The 26,313-nt window shown below is 34.2% G+C and overlaps 1 pseudogene; it reads left to right on the top strand.

Annotated features, from left to right (window-relative positions):
• The first annotated feature begins 1,372 nt into the window (after positions 1-1,372).
• Positions 1,373-24,443, top strand: LOC119049870 (leucine-rich repeat-containing protein 57-like; annotated as a pseudogene).
• The last annotated feature ends 1,870 nt before the right edge of the window (positions 24,444-26,313 follow it).

Here is a 26,313-nt window from a genome sequence, read left to right on the forward strand (position 1 = left end):
AGAAAAATACATTAAAATAGAAACATTTGTTTGGGTGTTTTTTGCTTCATTTAAAAAACATTTATCTTGCACACCAGCGATAGATTTAATACCATTATAGATTTAGGTGACGTCAATGTATTAAATGAATTCGGACTTATGTGGATAGAATTAATGCTTTCTATGCGGCTGCTTGTTATGAGCCTTTCTCTGACGTGTATCTCAAGAAGGCTCTTGTTGATTAATCTAATTATATACACATGGTTTTATTGGAGCTTTGTGAATCCAGAGATCCCCATGTTTACTTAATGTTCTACAAGCAGAATTTAAAACCCTTTAGGCTTACCAGGATTGTTTCCATAATCCTTAACTGAGAAAAAGTAAACCTTAGGAATTTTGAAATACCCTACCTAAATCAAGAAGCTTTGGGGACAAATTTTGCCATTGGATTTCTTTTTTTAAAGAAAGACTTTAAGAAAAGCTACATATTTAGTTTGTGTGTGAATGTCATAGAATTAAGTAAGTTATATTATTTCTTCAAGAGTACATACAAATTTCCTTGCATTATGGTCCTTGATTTTCAAATTTGAAGAATGAATATTGTGTAAAAAGAATATGCAAAATAAAATTACATCATAGTAGACAGTGAATAAAGAAATATTAATAATTTAATGCAAGGCTAATAACTTTAAATTACTGCATTTTATGTATGAAGATAAAATAGCCAGATTTTATTAATTTTAATAACTTTAAATTAGTTTCATTGACACTCTTGAATAGTAGATACGCATCTGTACATTTTAATTTTTTTACTGGTCTCCCTAATGTGTCAAGAATATCATCCTAATGCTTGAAACATGCAGTTGGGTCTCTGATCTGTGATTTATCCTTCTTTCTGCAATTTGAGCTATTTTTACATTTTTCTTTGTATTGCTTGAGGAATAGTTCTGACAAGTAAGATTACTCTGTTTTCTATCCACTCCAGTGTTTGGGGTTTACGGTGTCATTTTTTAACAGAGCTTTAGCTCACTGACAGCCCAAGACAAACCCGAGTTTTGAAATGCAGTTTCACAGATCTGTTAAATTTTTGTTGACTGAATCATTTTATTTTATAATCAAAATCTTGTGAAAAATAAACCAGCAAAAACAGTAATGATGATTGACGTCTCTTCCATAAATTTTCTCCTCCCCTCACCTCTTTAGCTGCAGGAGAAGACTCGGAATGGCTGTAATGGGGCTGAGCACTGGAGGTGTGGGTGGGCGGGCATCTGCTTCAAAAGAAAAAGTGAAACAAATGACTGACTTCTTTAAAAAATAAAATATATAGTTTTGTAGATCATAATCATTTCCTTTAAGCAGCCTAGGAGGTTTGTTTTCTCAGTGCTGACTAACCATGAGTGGAGAAAAGAGCTGTCTAATGAATTTTGAGAACTTGAAGCAGCAGTTAGCTCCTAAAAAGGGAGGTAAATAGGTTCTTCTGAAGTTTAATATCAATGAATGTTCTTATTTGCGGTGTAACTTTAAGAAGTTATCATTTCAAAAGGAAAGACATTTTGATCAACAGAATAAAAATTAAAAGAGCTTTATGATTCAAAAAGGTTGAAAAACAAACAATGGCCTAAGAATATATAAGTGGGATTCGGGTGTCAAAATGCCTATATGCTCATTTAAGAATGCCTCTTGTCACAAAAACACATCTTATGATGGATTCACACTTTTCTACACTATTTACAGTGCCTGGAGACATCTATTGAGCCTTTATTGTTAGGCAGTACATTAAGCACTGTCTTAATCCTCTTAAAACTCAGGAGGGTGGGCCCTATCTTTATCTTTATTTTACAGATGTGAAAACTGAGGCATAAAGAGGTTAAGTAATTTGCTGGTGACAGCAGGAAGGAAGCAGGAGTTCCTAGGCGTTTTGAATTCTTATCTCTGAGAAGTCTTGCCTAATTGTGAAATAATTGTTGAAGGTTTCAACATTAAGAAACTAGAACATCTTTAATGATCAAAACTCACACTAAACCAAACCAAGAATGCTAAGGTATTGGTAGTCTCTTGTTCCAATGGAAAACAGAGAAGGTCTGTTGCTATTTGGGTCTTCATACCTGCTCTCTCTACTGGATCCTTCTTAACCACTTTCACTGTATTAACAAAATGAATTAAGGTTTAAGAAGACATTGTGATATTTTCAATATAATTTTCAACCTATATACTTTTGGTTAAAACACATTTTCCTTTTTTCACCATTCAGAAACCTTTGTTATCTGGAAAGCACACTTCCTTAAATCTATTTATAATTGAGTTTTTTCCCCAGTGTTTTTAAATAGACCAAGGACTCGTCTTTAAATCTCTTAGTGATATTCAATTAGAAATTTAGGCAGTGATTCAGTTTTTGCCTATATGTAATGTTACACCTAAAGAGATGGAGAAAAAACTTGAAATAGCAGTTCCTTAGCTCTGCTTTACATCTGGATTAACAGTAGTGCCTTGAAAACACTGGTTAGGTTAACAATATGAAAATGTCGTATGCAGCTGTAGTTAGTGAGTTTGCTTTCTTATGTGCATAATAGGAGCTTGTAATGGAAGTAATGTCATATAGTATTTAACTCTGACATTTAGTGTTTGCCCTAGTAGATGGTCTTCCTTTTACTTAAGTGCCATTACTTTTATGTAGTCCATTTTCATTGCATTTAGTCCCATTTTAGTAATAATGCTTGCATGATTTACCAGGCAAATGCAATCTTTGCCCTGAATGGCACAGTGCAAGAAAAAAATGGAAGCTGTTAAGAGGCTGAATGGCAAAAAAGTATTATTGACCTATGCTGGCAGCCATGTGTTTCAATTATTTTCAAGAATCCATTTGTCAAATAAGTGAAGCGATGGGGGACGTCAAGTTCAAGCTGGGGTTAGTGCCTTTCTACATCTGATATGATGTATCTTCTGTAGCCATTTAATTGAATTACCCAATTTATTTTTCAAGCAACAATGCTCTACCAAGAGCCATGACATTAAACAATTAAATATGAGTTTAAAAGTCTGCATTTTGTGTAGTTCATCATTCCTCTGCAGCAGAAAGTGAGCCCGTGGGTCTGAGGGTTCCTGACTTTGGTTTAGTAAAAGCTTAGATTCTGGAGAACTCCCTACCTGTCCCATGCGGAAACATTTAAAAAATAATACTTAATAATTCTATTTCTGTAGCAGAATGGTGATGTAAACATTTAGAATTTAACTGAAATTACTCTAACTTTTTGAGAAATAGAATGCTATCAGGAAAAGCAAATTGGGCTGTGGTCACTTTACCTAATTAATGCTCAAGGTGTTTGGTTAAGGATGCTTTTCTATTTGAAGTGGTTCCCTTTTGTGAAAATAGAAGAAAAATCCTAATTTTAGAAAAACCACCAGATTTTCAAAAACTTATGAAGAAAATGCAGTTAAGGGATACTTATGTTTTCAAATCACCAAAGTATATTGGGCTATTTTCACTAAAAAGTTATGGCAACTTTTCAGGAAAAACAACTTTATAACTCTTCTATTTATGGGAAAGGGGTGAAAGGAGAGAAAGATGGGCTGGAGGGAGAGGAAATTCAGAGGAAATGCCTACCTACTTTAGATGGGATAACTATTGTGGAAAACCTCTTCATTTTTATTTATGTAATACTGGAGTATTTTATGACGTGTTAAAAGTATTTCATTTCAGTTTTTCTTTTGTTGCTAAACTTAGACATGTAGATTCTTTTGATCTGAGGAGCATACTGAAATGCAGGGAACAGAAGCAACTTCTACATTTTTTTTCAATTAACATTCAACAATTAAATTTTAATATGGTCAGGGAATTGTTCAGATCCTTTTGTATAGGGATACTGCACCTTTAATTATCTGCCCTCTGGTGCCAAGCCTTTTCTTTGAGTGCTTCCATAAAAGCTTATTGCAGCTAGTTATTGAGCAAATTAGTACTTGAGTTTTGGTGAAAAATGTCTTTATTAGTCCTAAAACCAGAGTCACTGTGCATTCCCAGAAGGCGTGATTTTGTTTGATGAATAAATCTAGTAATTATCCTGCTGTTAGGGCTGTACCACAAATGTCATAAGCAGATAAACAGAGGGAGTAAGCCTTCCGTAAATTCTCTAATTATCTATGTTGGACTACTTATCGCCTGCAGATGATTTATGAGCATATTGATATATCCTTAAGTATGTTCATTTGAGTTCACAGATGCAAATAATTAAGGCACTAGTCATTTACAAAGGAGGCTTCAGGTCAGGGTCATTTCATTATAAAATTTCAGCCTGGCTTGTACTATAAAATAAGATATAGATATAATCTACTTGACCAGAATATTTCCTAAGAGACACTTAATTTTCTTTCCTTTTTCCCCTCTTTTTTAGGTTTTACTATTTCACCCATTATTTTTAGGACTTTTCCAACTTTCTCATTTCACCTCTTTTATTTCATTTTAAGAAATAACTGTTCTATTTTTAATATATCTAACTTGATTAGTGAAACAATCACTTGGTAATACCAGGTTCTTTAAAATATTTAAAATGTTATTTTAAAAATTCTAAAATATATTCTTCAAAGACAGGGGTCTTACTTTTTTTCCTTCTTTGACTCCCTTGAGGTAACTGATTTTTTAAACTGCAGACAAGCCTATAAAGAATGTTTTATTCTTATACTTACTTTTTAACTGACTAAAAAATCAAATGCATAAATCATTGTATTTAATCATTAAAGACAGCATACCTGTACATGATAGGGAAAAGAGTTTACTCTGAAAAACTGAATGTGTGCATTTAATAAAAGTATTTACTGCCAGTTCTGAAACACATCCAATTACAAACAGTTTAAGAAGATGGATGATCCTAGGATGTTTATATTGGTACTTCTTGAGCTATGATATTTAAAATATACCAATTAAAGGAGATTATATAGAGACATTTATATATGTGTGTATGTATGTAAATTAAGCAAAACAAATTTTTTTAATATTACCAGGAGTCAAGAGCTAAGTAGAATCACATGGATGTAATCAGCTACCTGCTTACTTTCTTATGTAAAAGGAAGAATCTGTTTCTGACCAAATCCTTATTAAAGTGAGGTTTAGCTATATAATTTTTGAAGAAGGCTACTGACAGTGTTCTCAAGAAATTTATTTCAGTCTTAGGTCACTGTATTTCTCATCTGATAAGATCATATTGGAAATTTATGAATACTTAAAAAAAATCAAGGACATTCCAGGAGTTTCTAAATAAGAGGGACGGTGGCTTAAACCTCCACAATCAATCCAGACCACACAGAGCCCTTTATAACAGTGATTTGTCTCTTAATATTGGAAGCAAATTCTTAGCAGAATTGCTCTCAAATGCAAATAAGGATCATTATCAGAATTTGGTATATAAAGGGATATTTCTGTTTAACATATCAAGATGGTATTTTATGAATCTACCATAATAACATGATTTCTTCTCTTATGTTTGCTTGCATGCTTTTTCCTTCTTCCAAAACACCCTCACAGATATCTCTGTACCCTTGTCCCTGTGGCACAGATCACATTCACTTTCGTGGGATTCAATGCCTCAGACTATATATTCTTTCTCTTCCATCATGAATTAAAACCCCCGTTATAAAGCCTATTAAAAAGAAAAAGCCAGTCAGTTTTTATTTTAGCTTCTCTATAAAGATGTCTGAATGCCAGTCCACCTCTAGAAATTAGCTTCCGATGAATACAGAACTGTAGCTCTGTATCTCACCGTACATGTAGTGTATCAATAGTATGTCCCAAAAATTAAGTCTGAGAATTAGAACTCGCAAAAAGAACCACTTTTTTAGCATTCATATGCAAAATGACATTTTACGAGTATTATGTCTTTGAAACTTTCTTCTTGGCAAATTGCTTTTTGGCAGATTTCTTTAAATAAGGTGAATATTCCCTTAATAATAGTTGGATGTTATCAGAAAAACCATATATACTTTTTGTAAATAGAACACAGACTTATCAATTAAATAAATATAAGCTAGTACTTTAAGAAGTAATGTTCTTCAAATATCATTTCAGCTCATATGAAATTATTCATCTAGGAAAATTAAAATAGTTTACACTTTTGTGTGAAGTTAAGTGATTTATCCAAGATCATGCAGCTAGAACTAAATTAGCTTGTGAGTTTTCTGACTCGCACACCCTTTTCCCTTAGATCATTGTGTCCAATTTGCTCCTACTCTTTAGTTCTCTATAAATATACTTTTTACTCAAACTCATCATTCTCTTACCACTGATTAAATAACTCTAGAATTATGTTAAATATTAAAAATTCTGACTTTCAGAGTATGTTTTTGCTTCTAATTGCTCTACAAATTTAGTAAGAAAAGACTTTTTCTCACTTTCAGAAGCTTAAGTTTCTGTTTTACATTTCAAAATATAAGCATGAAGGTCAATAATAAGAGATCAATAAAATGTGTGGAGCAAATTTGTGAATAAATTAAATATACTAAAATAAGTGTTTTAATATGCGCTCATTTTTTCATGGCTACTGTCTTCTATATTATCCTATCTCATCTCTCATTCCTATATTCAGGGTGTTAAACTCATTTTCACATGGGGCCACATCAGCCTCATGGTTGCCTTTAACAGGTCGAAATAATTTTAGGATTGTGTAATGAAACTACTCCTTAACTGTTAAGGGTTGAAATTACACTCAGCCCTTTGAAGGCTACCACAAGGCCATTGTGGCCCTTGGTGAAAATGAGTTTGACATCTCTGCTGTATATGTTGCCATATGTAGAAAATATACAGTGTCAAGGATGTTAGGACGTGGCTTGTATCTTCTAGAAGAAGAAATAAAACTAGTATTTAACAAGTGTTTTCTTCTGAGTGAAAACGTATTTTACGTTTTGTTATGTATTTATATACAAAATATGTATTTTAGATATACAGCCTATCTACGTTATATAACATATATGGGTATGGATATGTGCATGTATTTGTGTGTCTGGGTCTAAATTACCACATAGCTATTGACTTCAAATCTGTGTTTCTTCACTGGAATTATTAATTTCTGAGCAAGCATTTTTTTATTTTTGAAAAGTTAAAAAAACTAAGTAAGCAGTGAACAATCACATGTGCCTAGAATCGTGCTGAAACTATGACATCTCAGATAACTGGGAGAGGCTCAGGCATCATGGTTGCCTAAAGGTATATCGTGAGAATATTTACTTGGAAGATTGGCTGTGCAGGACCTTTACTCTACTGTTGGGAGGACAGCCACCAAGCTGCTGGGTCCTGGGAGACAGAGAAGTATCCTGCAGATGCTTAAGAGCCTAGGCAATTCTTTCCATACTTCTGAATTTGACTTGGTCGAGTTGGGGTATGAATGTTTTCATCTCTGGAAAAATCCTTGGCAGAAATAATTTAACTTTCACTTTTCTCTTTTAAGAAGTTCCCTCCAATTCCTTTTTTTGTTGTTTTCTTGGTGATACTGTTAAAATAAATAAAATGAAAAAGAGGAAATAATATAAAAATAATAAAGTGTCATTGAAAGGGCTTGCATTATAAAGTAGGTTGTAAATGATTATTTTAACTGCCCCCCAACACAGATATTGGAATGCCCTTTCATTTAATGTTGGTGTCCGAAATTGGGAATGTATAGAGAAATAGGTAAACAGCAGTCTCTCTATGTGAACCTTCAGTCACTGTCTACAGTTATTTATACAGGTAATAAATTTACTTTCAAATTGATCTCACTGGAGAAAAAAATGTGATGCTAGAATTTAAATAGCAGCATACCACCTGACCATTGTTCATACATAAAAAGGAATCAGATCCTGTTGAATCTGTGATAGGACTATTAACTGACATACAAGGATGAAAGTGCAAAGGCAGAGATCTAATTCCCTTGCTCCCTGCCCAAGTGAACATTTTTCAAAAAAGCTAACTAGTTAGAATCATTGGTTTTTCTTCTTTGCTATTCTATGATTCTTAGCAAGGTTTGAGCTTATTCCTATTTGCATGACTACACTAAATCTCAGTTTATCACAGAGAAAAAATGTCTGGTAAGGAAGGAAAGGAAAGCTCAGGAATACTATAAAATAATTTGCAGTTTTTATAGTAATCTTGTTTGTCTGACACAATTGTCAGAGTATTTTCATGTTAGACATAGAACATTTCTCTAATTCTATTGTCTACTTCCCTGCCACTGAAGACTTTCTTTTGCATCTTCTTTTCAATGAGAACTTTATATAATTTCATTGTCGAGTTATGCATGTGTGTATGTCATTTGTTTTAGGATCATTGTCTCTAAATTTGTATTTGATAATCTACAAAAACAAAAGCAAACCCCAGTGCAGCTCATCATAATATCATGACACTGGGAACTGTGCTTCCACTTATTGAAGAATTATGTAATGTAACTGTCTTTCCCTACTAACATTCTGATTGGTTCACAAAACTCAGTCTTATAACTATTACTATACATTCTTCATACTTTTTTTCAATTTGTTTTATTTGCTTTTCCTTTTTCTCCAAGGGTATCAAACTTGAGAGGAGTCAAAACTTAGGAGAAAATTAATTAAGAAATAACAATAGTTTCCATTCTATTGAGACTTTTAGAGATTTTTTGTTTATAAATCCATAGATGTATTTTTAAATTTCCTAATGTTTGTTATCCTGAGGATTTATTCTAAAGCCAGCTATTTAGCATTGAGTAAAAGTTCATCCATAAGTAACATATGAATTGGTCAGTAAGAGACGTGTTTTGGATTTTGCCATGAGTTGAGTCATTTCAGCTTAGCTACTTTGGGTTCTGTGATTAGAAGCAGTCTTGCCTGTGGTAAGAGGGTGAGTGTATACTAGATAGAAAAAGCCCTGGTAAAAGCACAGAGGTGTCAAATTAGACCCGAATATACTAGCTGAAAAAGACATTCCTTTGCAGTGTACCACTTTGCCTTACTTGATTCTGTACTCCTAAATGTTTATACTTGTAAAATTTACTTCTTTTGGTCATGAATTGTTCACTTTTGAAAATACAGAAAAAAGTTGAATAAAAATCACCCATCTACAGACCAAAAAAAAGTCAAAAACCTTAGTACGTGACCTCCTTTTTAATATTTTATTTTGTATATTCTTTCACAGTATTTTGCAGTACACATAAAATATCAGAGTTGTGAAAATGACTAAATAGACTGACTTTTAAATGGAAGCATAGTATTCGTTACACAGTAATTTTAACTTTTATCTATAGTCACACGTCTGACTTGTTCTCAAATTTTTTATTACCAATTTATTACACATATTGCCTGCTGTACATGTATTCCCAAGTTTTTATTTTATATAAAGATGTTATTAGTATTTTCAGCCAAATACAAAAATTCATAATTTATTTTAAAGATTTAAATAAAGGTATAATTACATTTAGATCCAACATTCTATACCAGCAGAGTAGAAATTTCTCTGTATGTTATTTGGAAAATATAGATACGGACTGCCTGTGTTATTCCCATCACTCTGTACTGCCTACAACTTCATCAACAAAGAAACACTTTTCTATGTTAAAGCTTCCTGCTGGTATCTAATTAAATTATAATCAATCAGTAATCTGTTAGTAAAAATTAATTTATTCATTTTTTTCCCTGACAGCTAGAAATCAGAGTACTGAGGAAACAGAACACTTATTAAAGAGAAGGGATTCTTTACTTTCTGGGTGTGTACATAAAGACCACTTTACATTATTGGAATTCAGTCAGGAGGAGGATAACATAAAGAGTCTGTATTCTTAGTAAAAAGGAAAAATTCTGAAATGAATCTAGAAACGAGAACTCATGATATGTAAAATAAACACACAAACAACAACAGAAGAAGAACCTTCATCTATTTCTATTTCATTGAATTTTTTTTTACTTGCCTGAGATAACTATTTAAGGATTTGGCAAAGTGTATATTCTTGTTCATTTTCATGGTATTCATTATCTAATATGGATCAAGGAAAATAAATGCAGATAACACAAAACCCCACAGATCTACACAGGAATACAGACTAATATGCATGTCTTAACATGTGCTTAATCATTAGTATAATAACAGACATTTTCTTACATAGGTACCTTTCTTTCCTTCTGTCTCAGAAAGGTGCTCCATACTGGCTTCCCCATGTTCCTCTGATTTCACAATTTTTTAAAATATGTTTAATCTTTCCTGTGTCTTTAGGCCTTTATCTAAGTATCCAAACAGATCCTCTAAAACACTTTATAAACCACAATTTCTTGGCCTTACCATCTTATCAAAAGCCACTACTCAAAATCATCATTCACCATCAATGAAAATTGATTGGGAAAGTTTTACATATTCTTTGATCTTCCTTCCCAAGATGAAATGATGTTTCAGCACTTTACTATCAGGCTTATGCATTTCCTTCTGAAAATGCTCTCATGAAATGGTGCATATCTTCAAATTCACAGCCATTGACAGATCTTATCTTCCCTAACTTCTCTGAAGTCGTGACCTCTTTCCATTACTTCTTGGCTTTCTCATTCTCTGGCTTCCGGTAATTTTTTTGTTTTTTGCTTCACTTTCTATTCCTCTGACCATCCTCTCTCAGTCTACTTTTTGTGGTTCCTTCTCTCATATGTGTTGTTTAAATGCTGATAATTTCTGGAGTTCATCTGTGCTTTTCTCCTTGTTGTGCATGATCCCCCTGCAGGATTTCCTTTGCTGCCAGTATATTGTCTACCTTCTGTTTGCTAGTGTTGCCAGATTCTATTTCTCTTGTATCATCGACTCTCTTGGAAACATTACCTGTATTTCCATCAGAACGGTTGCCCACCCTGCATTTGAAAATATAACCAAAGACACTGAAATAGAGAACAGGGGGACAGTGACCAGAGGGGAGAGGGGAGGGAATTCCAGGGGAAAAAGGGGAAGGATTTGCAGGAACTAGTATAAAAGGACACATGGACAACAACTAAGGGGGGTGGAAATGGGACAGAAGTGGGGAGGGCTGGGGGATGGGCTGAGATGGGAGTAAAAGACAGAAAACTGTAGTTGAACAACAATTAAATAAAAAATAAAAAAAGAAAATTTATGTTACCTAACAAAATTTAATCCTTATCCTGTTTTCTTGGTTTCTAAACTAGAAACATTGGGACATTCTGAGCTAATCTTTCTCCTTTACTCTCTCTGTTTAACCAGTTGCCAAATTCCATTGCTTCTACTGGGGAAATATCACCAGTAACTGATTTTTCTCATTCATGTAGTTGCCCTAAACCTCATTAAGATTTTCTATGTGGAGAAATGACTCCTTGTCTGGAACAAAAAAAAAAAACTTGCACTTCAGTAAAGGAAACATACATGTAAGCTGGTAATACTGTCTAGAAGTGACACAAGATACTTTGGAAAGATAAGGACATATACCAAATTTGCCTTTTTTGCTAATCTGGGCTATTTCAATAGATTTCTCACTTCTTGACAGCAAAATCATCTTTTCTATTTTCCTTCCTTTGTATTGTAACTAGAGTATTTTTCCAAAGAAACAATGTAATCATTTTACTCTCTGGCCTCCTATTGCCTAAACAGAAACTCCTGATCTGGGACACTGAATGGCTTTCAGGTGCCCATAAAACCCCATGAGAATAAATGACAAATCGTGGATGTATACAAGGTCTGTATGGAAAACTCCAACCATTACTGATATAATGAGAACAATTTGCGTGACATAAATGTAACCTCACCCAAGGAGAGGGAACTGGAATGTACATGCATGAACAATAGTGACTTCACTGTACTAGTCAGCGGGGGCAGTAGATGCCATGTGTACTGTGTGGCTGTCACATTCAAAATGACAGAGAGTAGAGCAACAAATCTGCATCAAATTTTGCATTAAGCTTGAACATTCCTCCATGGAAACTATTCAGATGATCAGAAGGCCACAACTATGGGCAACTGGTGATTGGCAGCTTCACCACGACAATGTACTTGCTCATGTATCACATCTCCTGCAGAATTTTTTGGTGAAACATCAAATCATCCAGGTGACTCAGCCCCACTGCAGGCCAGGTTTAGCATCCTGTGACTTCTGCCTGTTCCCAAAACTAAAATCACCTTTGAAGGGAAAGAGATTTCAGACCATCAGTGAGATTCAGGAAAATACAACGGGACAGCTGATGGTGACTGGGAGAACTGTGTGAGGTCCCAAGGTGTCTACTTTGAAGGGGACTGAGGCATCATTGTCCTATGTACAATGTTTCTTGTATCTTGTACCTTCTTTGATAAATGTCTCTATTTTTCATATACATGACTGGATAATGATGGACACACTGTGTGTGTAATTGTGTATGTATATATATGTGCATATATGTCTATATATGTGTGTATATACACTCACAGATGTACACACACATATGCATTTCTGGAACAGGGTCATCAGATACCAAGTAAATAAATTAAAGTACCACCAACCAAAAAATGTAAAACAAGCTTTTATGGCTCATACACACAATTGTAAATTGACCATACTTTATTCCTCACCTAGTCTTCCTCCTTTCCATTAAATGAATCTTCCCAGGCAAACCAAGTTTTCAAAATTTTCCAAATAGTCTCAATTTTTCAAATGCTTTTGTGCCTTATTTATTGTCTTACAAAACTCAGAATAACAGTTCCTGTCACCATATTTCTGTGAGTTGTTAGGATTAGTAAGACCATTCTTAGAATAATATCTAGGAGTATTTGTTACTAGATTCTCCCTGTTTTTACAGTATTTTTACAGTATTTTTTGTTTAGTTTTGAAAAGTTGTGCTTTGCTAAGTTCATGTATGATGCCAGTTATTCCTCCATGACTCTGTGATAGTTCCCACTGACCCTTTTTTTCCTGAGGAATGACTATCTTGATTCTTAAAAGTGTTTTATTCCTTTTCTTGGTAGATTGCCTGAATAAACATTGCTCAATATGTTAGTTGTTGCATATGGATTCTTAAATATTTTTAGTCCTTTGCTTCTTAAATATTGATTCTTAAATACCTTGATTCTTAACTTTTTTTTCATCCTTTGCTTAGTAGATTGTCCGATGAATAAAAATTGCTCTCTATGCTAGTTGAATAAACTAGTAAATATAAAGGAAATTTGAAGGTTGTTTCTAAACCAAGACCATATTTCTGACATTGATCTGGTAAGAGGGTAATAAAGCAAAGCATAGGAAATTTTAGCAGGAAAGGGTACTTTAAAGAAGGGAATTTTTTAGTTTAAAAATATGAGGCCCAGCTTCAGAGTGTATTAGTTCTGATGGAAAAAAAGATAATTATCAGTGAACTATTGGAAGAAGATAACTTTTCACTGGTTGGATTCTATTTTTCTCAACTTTTATTCCACAAATATATTTTAGTAAAGGTATTATATACTAAATATAAAAAATACTTTTTGGCCTCTTATTCATAAGTGGTTTAAAAGCCAATAAATAGTACAAGGATAAGAAGTATATAGCTTGAGGCAAAGCTATGGAAATACTGAGAATAACACTGTGCCTAGACATTTACAGGAAAAAATAATTTGGTTCCACTGGTGGTTGGATGTAAGAAGTGATAAAAAGGACAAACTAAAGATACCAACATGGAAGTCAGCCATGCTACCTCTGGTAGTAAGAAAGATGGAGAGTGTGTTTTCTGTGTGGTCAGAGGAAGGGGTATAGGGACCGACATAATGAAATCTGGGATTTCACCTTGTGAAAGACTCAACATAAAATATTGGATAAAGTTAAAAAATTTAGAGTAACTTTCTTTTAAAAACAGTATAAAACAAGCTACAGGGTTGATGTTTGTATATCAATAAATCCAGGACTAAATAATAAAAAGGATGATGTATAGTTATCCCACATGCATCATTTATTAAACCTTTATTATGTGTTAGGAATGGTACTAAGCATTTTCTTCTTCACTGCATAACAACCCAATGTACTAGGTACTGTTATTACTCCAATATTGCATTAAAAAGGAACCTGAGGCTTGAAAGGCTAAGGGACTTGCCCCAAATCACATAGCTAGAAAGAGGAAGAGCAGGGACTTGAATATAGAAACCTTTGTCCTGAAATCCATGTTTTCCATTAGTAGCATTATATTGTTTTCCTCTTAGACTGTTGAATGAACATTTCCACTCTTTCTTTTCCTTTTATAATTTTAATATTTTAATAATACATTTTATGTTGACACAGCTTTATTAAAGATTATATCCAATCCTTCAGAAAGACAGTACAGAAATATTTCCGTTATCTTGCATTGCTAAGAGTTTTCTCTTACTAAGTTATGTTTTTATTTGAGTAGTTTAATCTTATAATAAGATTATAATCTTAATCTTATAATAAGAATTGTATATTCTATCTTGACTAATATTGGACTTTTAAAAAGCCAGTTTAATGGATATTCTCAAGACTGTTTCTCTTTGGTTCAATATTTATAATTTTATAAATATTAGCTTTTTCTTAACATTTTGATTCATGCAAGCAATCTGTATATTTGAGTTCATTTTTATCCCAAATTTTCTTTAGGATTAATTTTGTCATGTGTGTGCATGTGTATATGGGTGAGTGTGTGTGTTTGGAGTTAATAAGCTTAGATACTAGGGGGGAAAACAGTGAAAAGATTATACCACAGATAATTAATAAAAATCAATTAGTTTGTTAATGAGTACTCTGTCAGTACCCAAGGTGGCAGGAAGCAGCTGGGGAAACAAATCAGGATCCCTGGGTAGGACATTGAGAATGCTTGAGTCCTGCTGAGAATTCAAGAGGAAATAACTGTAAGAAGCACTATTGGGTTAAAACTGGCTGAATTTCCTCTTGAGATTGCAGTTCCTCTAGCTAATAAATCTAGTAAAAATGTGATTCACCTTTAGTGTATGCCATAAAGCATTTTCTGAGGCTTTAAGTACATTGCTCACTGCCCTGTATTAAAAACAAACCCACAGTTGTAAATGTCAATGACTAAGAATATTAGAGTCCTTGCATCTTTCTCATGTTTGTAGAAAAGCTGGAAGTACCCATTACCTCTTCTATGACTTTTTACATTGTATTTATATAAATGGCAAAAGTCAAACATGAGCTGACAGGGAAATATAAAATCTGTCTTCCAATGGTCCTTGGACAAAAAACCCAGAAAATTCCTGTGATAGCAATTGACCTTCATAGAAAGTTTTTAAGAACAACCCAGTCTGCACATTTTTAATGATATTTGTGTTAAGATCATTCTCTCCAGCATAAGTTATCATGGATCATTTATGGGAGTAACACAGAAGGAATGATTTACATGAAAATAAACTAATTACATTTTCTATATCTTCTCTAAGGATTAAGGAAGAAAAAATAAGTGTATTGTAGTAGACACATAACTTTTGTGTGAATTTGTATATTTTTATTTTAAATAAACACAAATTTCCAGCAATTGGTATGAGCCTAAGTATGACTGCTAATGGATCTTTAACCCCTTTTGGATTAAAGACAAAATTAAAAAAAGATGTTTTTAGTATTGGTTATTCTTTATAATGAGAGTTAAAAATTTTTGTTTCAAATTCTCTCAAGTGGATTTATAGTATGGAATGAAGTATGTGAAATTTCAATAGAGAACTTTTACCTAATAACTCCCTCTGATTATGAGTCAGAGTCCTAAGGGTAAAAGATCATTGATTTGACTTATTCAACTAGTTAGCTTTTGTAGATAACATGTTCCCCTAATTGCCTACACAATGAAGAGAGATACCTCACACATTGGTAGGAGAGAAAATAGACTGGATATAGACAAAGAAATGACTTTAAGTAACTTTAGACTATTTTTAGTCAATAAATAAGTTAATGCTTTCTCCCTCAAATATATGTTGCTACAGTTTCTTTATAATATGTACAACTATGTGCTTAAAGACCACAATTGTGCAGTGAGCAAAAGCAGTGTCTGCATTCATTTAAGTAAATCAAATTATGAGTTCCTTTATAGCACTCTCTTAATATTAAGGTATTTCTTCTTTTTCTTGTAGTACAATTTTTAATTTCCTAGGAGGCAACAGTAATAGTCTCACTTCTATGACCTTACATTTCTTTTAATGCTTGGGATTTTTCAAATGTTCTAGCTTCTGGCTACATATAAAATACAATTAAGCTTTATTTCAAAATACATTAAAATGAACAAATCTCATATTCATTTTAAAAATAGAGAGATATTCTCGGACACATGAGAAATTTTTCTGTGAATAGGTGAATTTTAGAGAATATATGTTGTTAAATTTACCATTTTCTATTAACCTTTGCTATTCCATCAAGAAATTGAATAACATTTCTCACACTCACTAACTAGTTGTTTGATTTTTCTCATCACATAAACAGAAGCCATTCTGGAGACCTTTTCTTAGTTCCTAGAAGCCATGTGAGTTCAAAGGGACAGAATGGCCTGAACCGTGGGGTGGTGGGTCACCACCTAACCTCATTCACAGGTGCATGGCCCCTGAAGGGTGGCAGAGCCCCCGCACACTTACCACAGGATTAAATGTTAATACAGAAACCTCAAACATTAGCTACTGGAACACATCTCACCTCCGTCTTTAGTCATTACAGACTTTTGCATGGGAAATATCTGATTTTACACTTCCTCTTTAAAGATGACAAAATTGAGGACTTAAATTATTAGCATTGCCAGACTTGTGATTGAACCAATGGGCTTTGACACCAGAATGTTGAGGTTGAGATGCCTATTCTATCCCTGAATACTTGGACAAACTAATCTCTTTGTCTTGGCAAGTTTATCTGAAAATAAAGGTAATAATGGCTGTTTTATAGGGCTGTTGTCAAGTTAACACAAGGTGGGTTTTTTTTGAGAATTTATAATAAAGCATAGTGCATAGTAAGTGCTATATAAGTGTTTTCAAAAGAAATCATTTAATCATGCTAATGCAATCACAACATATAAACCGTTTCATGCAAAGATCGCCAACCAGTGGAGCTGCTGGAGGTAAACATTTATCTCTTCATTCCACATTAGCAGTTGTAATGGTAATTCAACAAATTGTGGAACCCTTAGCATTTGCCAGAATTACTGTTTGTCAGTGAAGATGATTTATTAAAAAATGACAGTCTCTACCTTCACAATCACATTCTGATTGAAGAGATTGAAACATACATGTAAGTAAATAATTAAAACACAGTATGATTGGTGCTATGGAATAGTGTTGGAAAAGCTATAAATTTCCTCTTGAAGGAAGGCCTCAAAAAGAATTTTTAGTGGTGCTTGAAGTATTAGAAATATTTCCAGTGAAGAAAGAGGAAAATATACCTTCATTAGAGCAAACAGGATGGTGAGCCAAATCTTTTTCATCTCTGCTGTCAGACTTCCTGATTCAGGCACCGGGTTAGAGGAGCAGCCCAGTGTGGGACATCCCCACTCTCACGCAAAAGGAGGAGCAGGAGGGTGAGCCAAATCTTGCACTCACATTTCTGCTTCGGTTCAGGTGTGGCGTGTGTCACATCTCCCGAGTTCTCTTAACTAAAGGAAGTCACAAGGCTGAGCTCCAAATCAACGAGGTAGTGATCAATATACTGCATACTTCTCTCCCAAGAATATTAATAGGCATATGGAAATGAGTAGGGGTTATAATCTCCTTCTGGAGATAAAGAGAATGAATAATTATAAACCATAATATAAACTATCACAGGCATTTACAGAATTGTAGTAAATTTGGTGTGTTGTAGTGCAGACTGTATAAACTGTGTAGTAAATAGAGATAAAACAAGATGCCACGTTGTGAAACATCCCATGTATTTTGCTAAAATACTTTGAACTTATCCATGATCAGAAGTACATTTTTGTTAATACAACCCTGTCTAAAGCATTGAGGAAGGCCTGGACAAGGAGAAAATGGAGGAAAAGACCAGTTAAGGGCTGAGATGTTATGGTAGCAGCAAGGAACTTACAAAATAAATTCAGAGTGACTAAAGAAGGTAGAATTGATAGAATCAGAGCAATGTGGAAGGTAAAGAGTATGAATTTGTAAAGAAAAAACTAAAATTATGAAGGTTTCAGCTAGGATGGCTAAGTAATGGCATTGAATGAGCTGGAGCATATAAAAATATCAGTTATTAGCAGAGAAGAGGAGTGGGTTATTCTGTCAAGATCAGGTTGTAGAAAAGATGAATGGAGGATTCAGAGAATAAGCCCTCTGAGCTGACTTCACAGGAAAGGGAATGGCTTTAGTGGAGTATACCTGGAAGAAGGGAACAGTGTATTGCAATGCATACAGATATTAACGAGTACTCATGTTCAGAAATTTCAAGATAGTATGTCCACAAAAATGATTGTTATAATCAAAGAAGAAAATAATGAAATAGTCAAATATTCTTGAGTTGTAGGGTTCTGGTCCATTTTCTTTCCCAATTTTTCATCTTGAAATATAACAGCATATGCCAACTGAGCATGGCATAAATGCAACAAAAAAAAACAAGGGGTAAAAAGTTTGGTAAGCTCAATAGTGTTAAAAGCCAAGTAAAAGTCAAGTTAGACATACGAGTTTTGAAAATGACAAAAAAGATAAGAAGAAAATATAAATTTAAAGATCGATTTCATTTTTGTATTGTTGTTCAAGTACAGTTGTCTCCATTTTCACCCCACCATGTCCCCCCACCCTACCCATCCCCACCTCCCACCCTCAAACCCACCCCCTCTGGCTTTGTCCATGTGTCCTTTATACATGTTCCTTGATGACCCTTCCCCTATTTTCCCCCATTATCCCTTTCCACTTTCCTCTCTGGTTACTGTCAGTTTGTTCTTTATTTCAGTGTCTCAGGTTATATTTTGCTTGCTTGTTTATTTTGTTGATTAGCTTCCACTTATAGGTGAGATCATATGTTTTTTGTCTTTTAAATGGATCAAAAAACTATGGTACATTTCCACAATGGAATACTATGCCCCAGAAAGAAGGAGCTGCTTCCATTCATGACAGCGTGGATGGAACTGGAGAGCATTATGCTAAGTGAGATAAGCCAGATGTTAAAGCATTTATTCTCTAATTTTTTAATATAAATCTATTTGGTTATCGACCTTAGTTTTACTTTCTTAAAGAATTGTGCATTTTATTTTAGAAATAGAGAAAGGACCCCTGGACAAAGCCAAAGAGGTGTAGGATTGAGGGTATAAGTTGGGGGTGGGTGAGTTGGGGGGAAGTGGTAGTGAGGGAAATGGAGACTACTGTACTTGAGCAACAATAAAAAAATAAAAAGGCAAAGGATTCACAGGATCAAGTATAAAGGACACATGGACAACAACTAAGGGGGGTGGACATAAGAGGGAGGTGGGGAGCACTGGGGGGCAGGCTGTAAAAGACAGAATACTGTACTTAAACAATAATTAAATTGAAAAATAAAATAAGTAAATATATAGTCACATAGAAATTGGTATCAGTAATTAGTGCTGGGTCTCTGTGATAAATTAGCCTTCATGATTAAGTGGATCTTTTATGTTTCATTTAGTTGATATAATCAGTCAATATTAATACTGTAAATATCGCATTATTGTCGTATAATGCTGATATAAGGAACAGAATAAAATTTTATAAATAAAAGACCTAGGCTGGCAAGCTAGTTTGGTTGGAAATGAGCAGGTATTCAAAGTCCTAATGAGTTTAAAACAATCTCAAGTCAGATTCTCAACATTTCTAAAAATTCAATTTGAAAAGTTACTCAATTATTAAATTCTGGAGGTCTGACTCAAGTTTACTTGTGATTGATTAATCATAAACACTAAATTATAAATCATAGTATTCATTTACCATTGACAAAGTACTATTTATTTGCATATGATGCTTTTTTAAGCTGTCATTTAGAATCAAAGGACATCTAAAGAGCTTCCCAGCCAAGAAAAAGCTAATGGCATTCATCACCACCAATTGGTATTACATGAAATGTTAAAGGGTCTTCTTTAAGAAGAAGGAAAAAAAGATAAAAATATGAACAATGAAATGGAAATAAAAACATATCTATCAACAATTGCATCTAAAAAGCAATAAACAAGCAGAACCAAAACTCAAATGAAGTCATACATAGAGAACATTTTGATGGTTGCCAGATGGGAGCAGGTTTTGGGGGATGGGTGAAAATTGAATGGATTAAGAAGTACAAATTGGTTGTTACAGAATAGTGATGGGAATGTAAAGTACAACTTAGGGAATATAGTAAATAATATTGTAATAACTATAGATGGTGTCAGATGGGTACAAGTTTTATGGGGATGATTGCTTAGTAAGTTATATAAGGTCTAATCATTGGGGCGTATGCCTGAAACTAATATAATGTATGCCAATTATAACTAACAAATAAAAATTATTTAAAAACATGGTAGACAATTCACATAAGAGAATACTATGTGCTTTGTATTCAAGCAAAAAGAAAAGACTTTGAATTGCTAGCGAACTAGGTAAACTGAACAAGACACCATTCTGTAGTCTAAACTTTAGGCTGTAAAGATAACTTTATCTGTATGTACAATATTGACTGAATTCTTGAGGCATGTTCCAAATACAGTGACTCAGTTCCATGGGTGGGACCAGAAATATAACAACTTGTCTTGGAGGATTCTCGTCATGAGGTACATTTTAGAAACATTGGCATGATAAATCTGCACATGCTTCTTAATTCTCCTTTGCAAATATGATCCATGCAGATTTCTGACTTCTATTACCAGGATATTAAGGTAAAATTTTATGTGGATTATAGCTCATTCCTAAGAACACTTCTTGAATGGTAAGATTCATTTGAGAAATAAGTATATCTCCCAATTTATGGAAACTTGGTCTCTGTAGTACCATGCTTATGTACCATGTACTGATGGGTTATTGTGCAAACAGTTGGTCTCTTTTATTTCATGTGGCTACCAACCACCTGAACTTCAAAGGTAAATTTTGGAGGGCCTGTGCCTAAATACAAGCTATATTTTATAATAGTTGACAATTAGTAAACTACACATACACAATAGCCTATCCAAAACCCTTGCCAATTGATATATTTTAAAATTCAGAATGATTTAAAGTTTACAAAAGAAAAATGGAACATATCCTATTTATTACATTATACACTGAGTGTGGTAGGAGTTATGCTTTATAATCAATGGAGAAAAGTGTTTCTGGAATCATGTGTGCGTCCTCCTGCTGTTGGGTCAGGTCAAGTTCTTACCAAGTAAGCCTGCCATGTCAAACTTAAGGAAAATCTTGAAATCTTTTCTTGTTGCTGTTATTGTTGTTTGACTTTTGAATAACAGGTCACAGATTGTAGCCCTATGAATAGTGATATATTAATGACAGGGATAAGAGAAGTGAAATGAATGCCTTTAAGTTTTAAAAGCTTCTTTTGTTTATTCATTAATTAAATATCTCAGTGCCTATCCCTTCTTTGTACCAGATACTGTGATTCCACATAACAAGAAGGGTCATAGTCTTCTTCTTAATACTGACATGATTTGAATTATATTAACTTGGACATTTCCCTCTTAGTATTTGGAAATATATATTTCTCATCTGTAATGTCCATTTTGTGTTATGTCTTTCCAAATTTGATCAGAGTTAATGAGCTGAGACTTTTCCTGGAGAATTTTACCTCAGTTTCAGAGACCAGGAAAGCCCGAGGGCCCATTCTCCTGTGCCAAAAGCAAGAATAGTAGCAGGTTTTGCTGAAATTGATTATGACTGTCTCCAGCTACTGGCAAAGCTGAAGTACGACCTGTCCATAGCCATGTAAGGATAGAGCAGAAATTAAAATGAAAGCAGGACATGGCAAAGGTAAAGTGAAAGATTTTGCTATTAGGCTAGTGCTTTGATCATAAAGATTCAAACATATCTATAACCCCACATCTGTGAGAATGTATTAAAAGGTTAATGAAGTTTTGTACCTTTTTTGGACTTAAAACTACATTGTCAGGTCAGCAAATATGAAGAATTTTTGTGCTGTAGATCGACCTAGGTAATTCTCCAAGGAGGGGGGATAAGATGCCTTTATGATTTATTTCAGAACATCCAGTATCTTAAAACTGTTCTACATGATTCTGAAGCTGTTTCAAAGGAACTATGTAGAGCTAATCCTGTTTAAAAAGAAATTGGGAAGGCTCAAGAAAATCCCTTAAGTGAGAAATCAGGACCATATAGTACTATGATTGAGATACAATTTATAGACCTTTGAATCAGATATTCACTGTTTTAATAATTTCAGGGAGACTACTGCTTTGCAGCAGTCTGTAGCATAGGCTTCCATCATAAGGCTGTGCCTATAATAGTGATACTGCCATGGGTTAAATGAGCAGAGCTTGAAGTGTTATTTTTTTTAAAAATTGAAAGGTTGTGGCAGTAATAAAAAGGTTGAATGATAATGCCTCTAATTGAACAGTTAGGCCTCTTTCCTATTAAGTCACTCTTTCATCTGTCTTTTTAATTATTTCATTATCATTTTGTACTGCAGTTCACAGTGAAATGACCATTTGTGTTTAAGTGAAAGCTAATTATTAGGACTGAATTATTGTGCAGTTTATTGATCCCTATGGTGGATTAAGGGCTCTAAGTTCGTCTAGACAAAATAGTTAGCAAAATGACAAAAGGAAACATATAAGACCCTTGGGAAGAATCCCTATGCTCCATAAGCAATTAATGCCTACCAGGTAATGGAATTTAAGTTTATACTAAATCCAGCAGAGCTTTGACATTTCAACTGCCTTATAAACACATTAGTCTAATGAATGAAGACTTATGAATTGTGTTTAGAAACAAGTAGGAATAGTAAGCTCAGGATATTTTTAGCCTTCCATTGATTGAATGAAAAATAGATCATTTTCTCTCTGAATCTGATGAAAAATGGAATGCGTTCTTTTTTAAGTTTATCTCTGTTTATTCTGTTCTCTCTTGATGGATGTGTATTAACAATTTCCATTTCCCAGAGAACACTAATCTCCCTTATGGATGTGAAAAGTATGCAGTGATAAACCAAGAAAGAAAAAGAAAAAAAAAGTATATATACAAGCATATCCCACACATACTGTGGGTTTCATTTCACACCACCTCAATAAAGTGAGAATCGAAATAAAGTGAATCATAATCTTTTTGCTGGTGGAAGGCCTTGCTTTCAATTTGTGATAAACACAACATCTGTGAAGTGCAATAAAATGAAGCACAGTAAAAGGACGCATGAATATACAGGGTGGGCAAATGTAGGTTTACAGTTGTTCATATGGAAAATAATAATGAACAAATAATCCAAAAATAAACTCTTGTTTACTCAAAACTATAAACTTACTTTTTCCTCAGCCTATATATAGATACAGGGTTTGGCACAAATAACACTCCTCTTTTATTACAAAATCTTTTATTACAAAATAATAAGCATGTAGTTCTGTAACATAGTATCACAATCAAGCACAGCACATGACATTTTAGGTGAAATGTTCAAGTTAAAACTATAAATTATTACAACCATATTATTACCCTACCAACCATAGTCAAGCATGTGCTATTTCTGCTAGACCCTGTATATATAATAATCATGGTATATGTTACTTATAGTATATAGTGTATAGTGTATAGTAGTACATAGTATTTGGTATATACACGTACACTTCTCTAAGTAAGAAGCCAGACACCTCAATTCAGTGTTGGGCAATTTTTAAAGCAATCTGTCAGTGATAAGCTCCACTGTTGTTATCTATAAGAGCGTATTCTTGGGGCTATACCCTGAATCTTCCTGTTCAGAGCCAGCTGTGAGCTGGAGGGCACCTGAGCCCAGTACCAGGATGGGAGACACTGCCTCCATGCTCTAGTGGAAACTGCACAGAAAACCGGTGTCTTATCAGCTTAAGGACCTGGGCTGAATGCCCTTCAGATTTACAGAAGCTGATGAGCAATCTAAGGACCATTGACTTATCTAGCAACAAAATAGCCTACCACCTATGATGGTAGGAAATTTCACTCTGCTGAAGAGCCTCTCCTTGAACAACAAACTATCTTTTTTGTTGAGTTATACAATCTGAAAACACTAGAGACACTAAGCCTAAACAACAATCACTTGAGAAAGCTGCAGTCTACCTTTGGGCAACTGTCTGCCCTCAGAACCCTGGGCCCGTCTGGGAACCAGCTGTGAGTACTGCACCCCAACTTCATAGCCTATAGCACCTGGATGTGGTGGATCTCTCCAAGAACCAGATTTGGAGCACACCCAACATAGTGGGGAACCTGCGGGCCATGGAACTCCACCTCAGCCTGAATCAGGTATCTCAGATCTCAGTAAAGGTATCTTGCTCTCCTTGTCTTAAAGTTCTTCACATGGGAGAGAACTTCCTTGAGCTCAGCATATTTCCAGAGCATCCTCAGTGATTCCCCAATCTGTCTGCTTGCTGTGAAAGGCAACCTTTTTCAAAGAAAGAAACTTTAAAAATGAAAAAGCTATGATAGGTACATGGAGAGGTTCATGGCCACCAAGAAAAAGTTTGCCTGACATTCTCCATGAGCACGGGAGTCCCTGTAGGACATTTGGAATCTGTTGCAATGTGACTGAATCAATCTCTTGTCAAGGATATGTGTACCAAGGAACTGATACTTCAGGAGATAATACTTCATTCAATCCCTTTTCCTTCCCCAGGTTTATCTTAAATAAGCTAAAAGGAATTCAACAAACAAAAAGAGTTCTCCACTTTGTCACAGATAGTGCAGTGGACAGTGTTGATCTTCAAAATCATCATTCATTTGGCTTTAAGAAACCAGCAGCTAGTTGCTATTTATACAGTGAGGGGTTGCTGCCTGGTTGCTGCTCCATACCACAGCTTGAAATTTCATGTTTGGTTTCCATGTGTTAGCTTTCATAAAATCAGCTGCCATCCCACCTCTGTTGACATTTCACAGTTTTATGAATTTCAAATAACTGGTGAGAAGCTGCTATGGTTAATCTAAGGATTTGTGTTTCATTCCAGTCCATCAGTTCAATTTTGGTATTTATACTTGGAATTTAAGATGTACATAAATATGTGACTGTCTTGATTAAAAGTGTACTTTGTCAGAGAAGCACCAATGCAACAGTAAGAGACGGTCCCCAAGGCTGCAGGAGCAAACTCTTCACTATTGTACCTGCCTTATTGGTAGAGGGCTTGGAGAGCTGAAACCATGTAGGCAAAACTTGTAAGAAACAAGGAGTTTTAGTGATCAAGATTTTCTTGAAGCTTTGAGAGAAATCATGTCTTATTTCCAGTAATCCTTCCCCCCCTTTTATATTTATAACTCTACTAATCAAATTGCCTATCAAAAACTACTACAGTATTTTTAAACAACCTATGTTTATGAAGTTTATTCTCTGAATGAGAGAATATATTAAATAAATAATTTTCTTGCTTCAGTTTTGGGAGATTATATTTTTCTATAAATTTGTCCATTTCACCCAGGCTTTCAAATTTCTTGTCTTATGGTTCATGGTAGGTAAGGTCTTACAATCCTTTGTATTTCTGTGGTGTCAGTTGTAATCTCTCCTCTTTCATTTCTGAATGTGTTTATTTTGGTCCTCACTTTTTTCTTGATGAGTCTGCTTAAAGGCTTGTCAATTTTATTTTTTTTAAGAACCAGCTCCTATACTTATTGACCCTTTGAATTGTTCTTTTAGTCTTTATATGGAAAACTGTATGGGATTTCCTCAAAAACTAAAAATGGAACTGCCTTTTGACCCAGCAAACAATGAACATTTCTCCAAATATTTTATAAGTACCTATCTAATAAATCAGAACTTATACATTTTTAAAAAGAGCATAATCTTGAGTGGACTTTGAGGAGACCTTACCTAACCCTTTAGTTGTATGACTTTTATCCTGAAGTGCCCTGTGTTCACAGCTCTACTGATAAGATTGGCATAAAGTTTTTAGAACTATAACTAAAGCTCTTCTTACATCAGTAAAGACTTTGGCAAGAACTATCAGAAACCATTACAAATCATTGACATTGAGTTAATATTACTTAGTGCCAAACTTGCTCAGCTTCTTGTCGGCTGCTGACCACCTAAACTGCCTCAGTTTCTCACCACCTGGGCTTCTCCCTAAGGCAGTTCACACTACAGCAGTTTGTTTTTCTCAGGCTAAGACAGCAAGAGAGAAAGATGACTCAAGATGGTAGCCTTTGTCTTTATGTAACCTAATATCAGAATGCCCAGAGGACATTTCTTTCACGACTTTATTTTCAGTTTCCTATAAATCTCTTAGTGTACCAACCATATTTAGTTAAGGCTAAATAAAGATATTTAATTTATATTTAATAAAATTCTACTATATACATTTTACTTCTCTAGACTTTGAATTTGCAGACAGTTTTTGTTATGAAAATTCTGAAGA

Source organism: Artibeus jamaicensis, unplaced genomic scaffold (genome assembly GCF_021234435.1).
Source record: "Artibeus jamaicensis isolate MK-2021 breed Jamaican fruit bat unplaced genomic scaffold, CSHL_Jam_final contig_373, whole genome shotgun sequence".
NCBI lineage: Eukaryota > Metazoa > Chordata > Mammalia > Chiroptera > Phyllostomidae > Artibeus > Artibeus jamaicensis.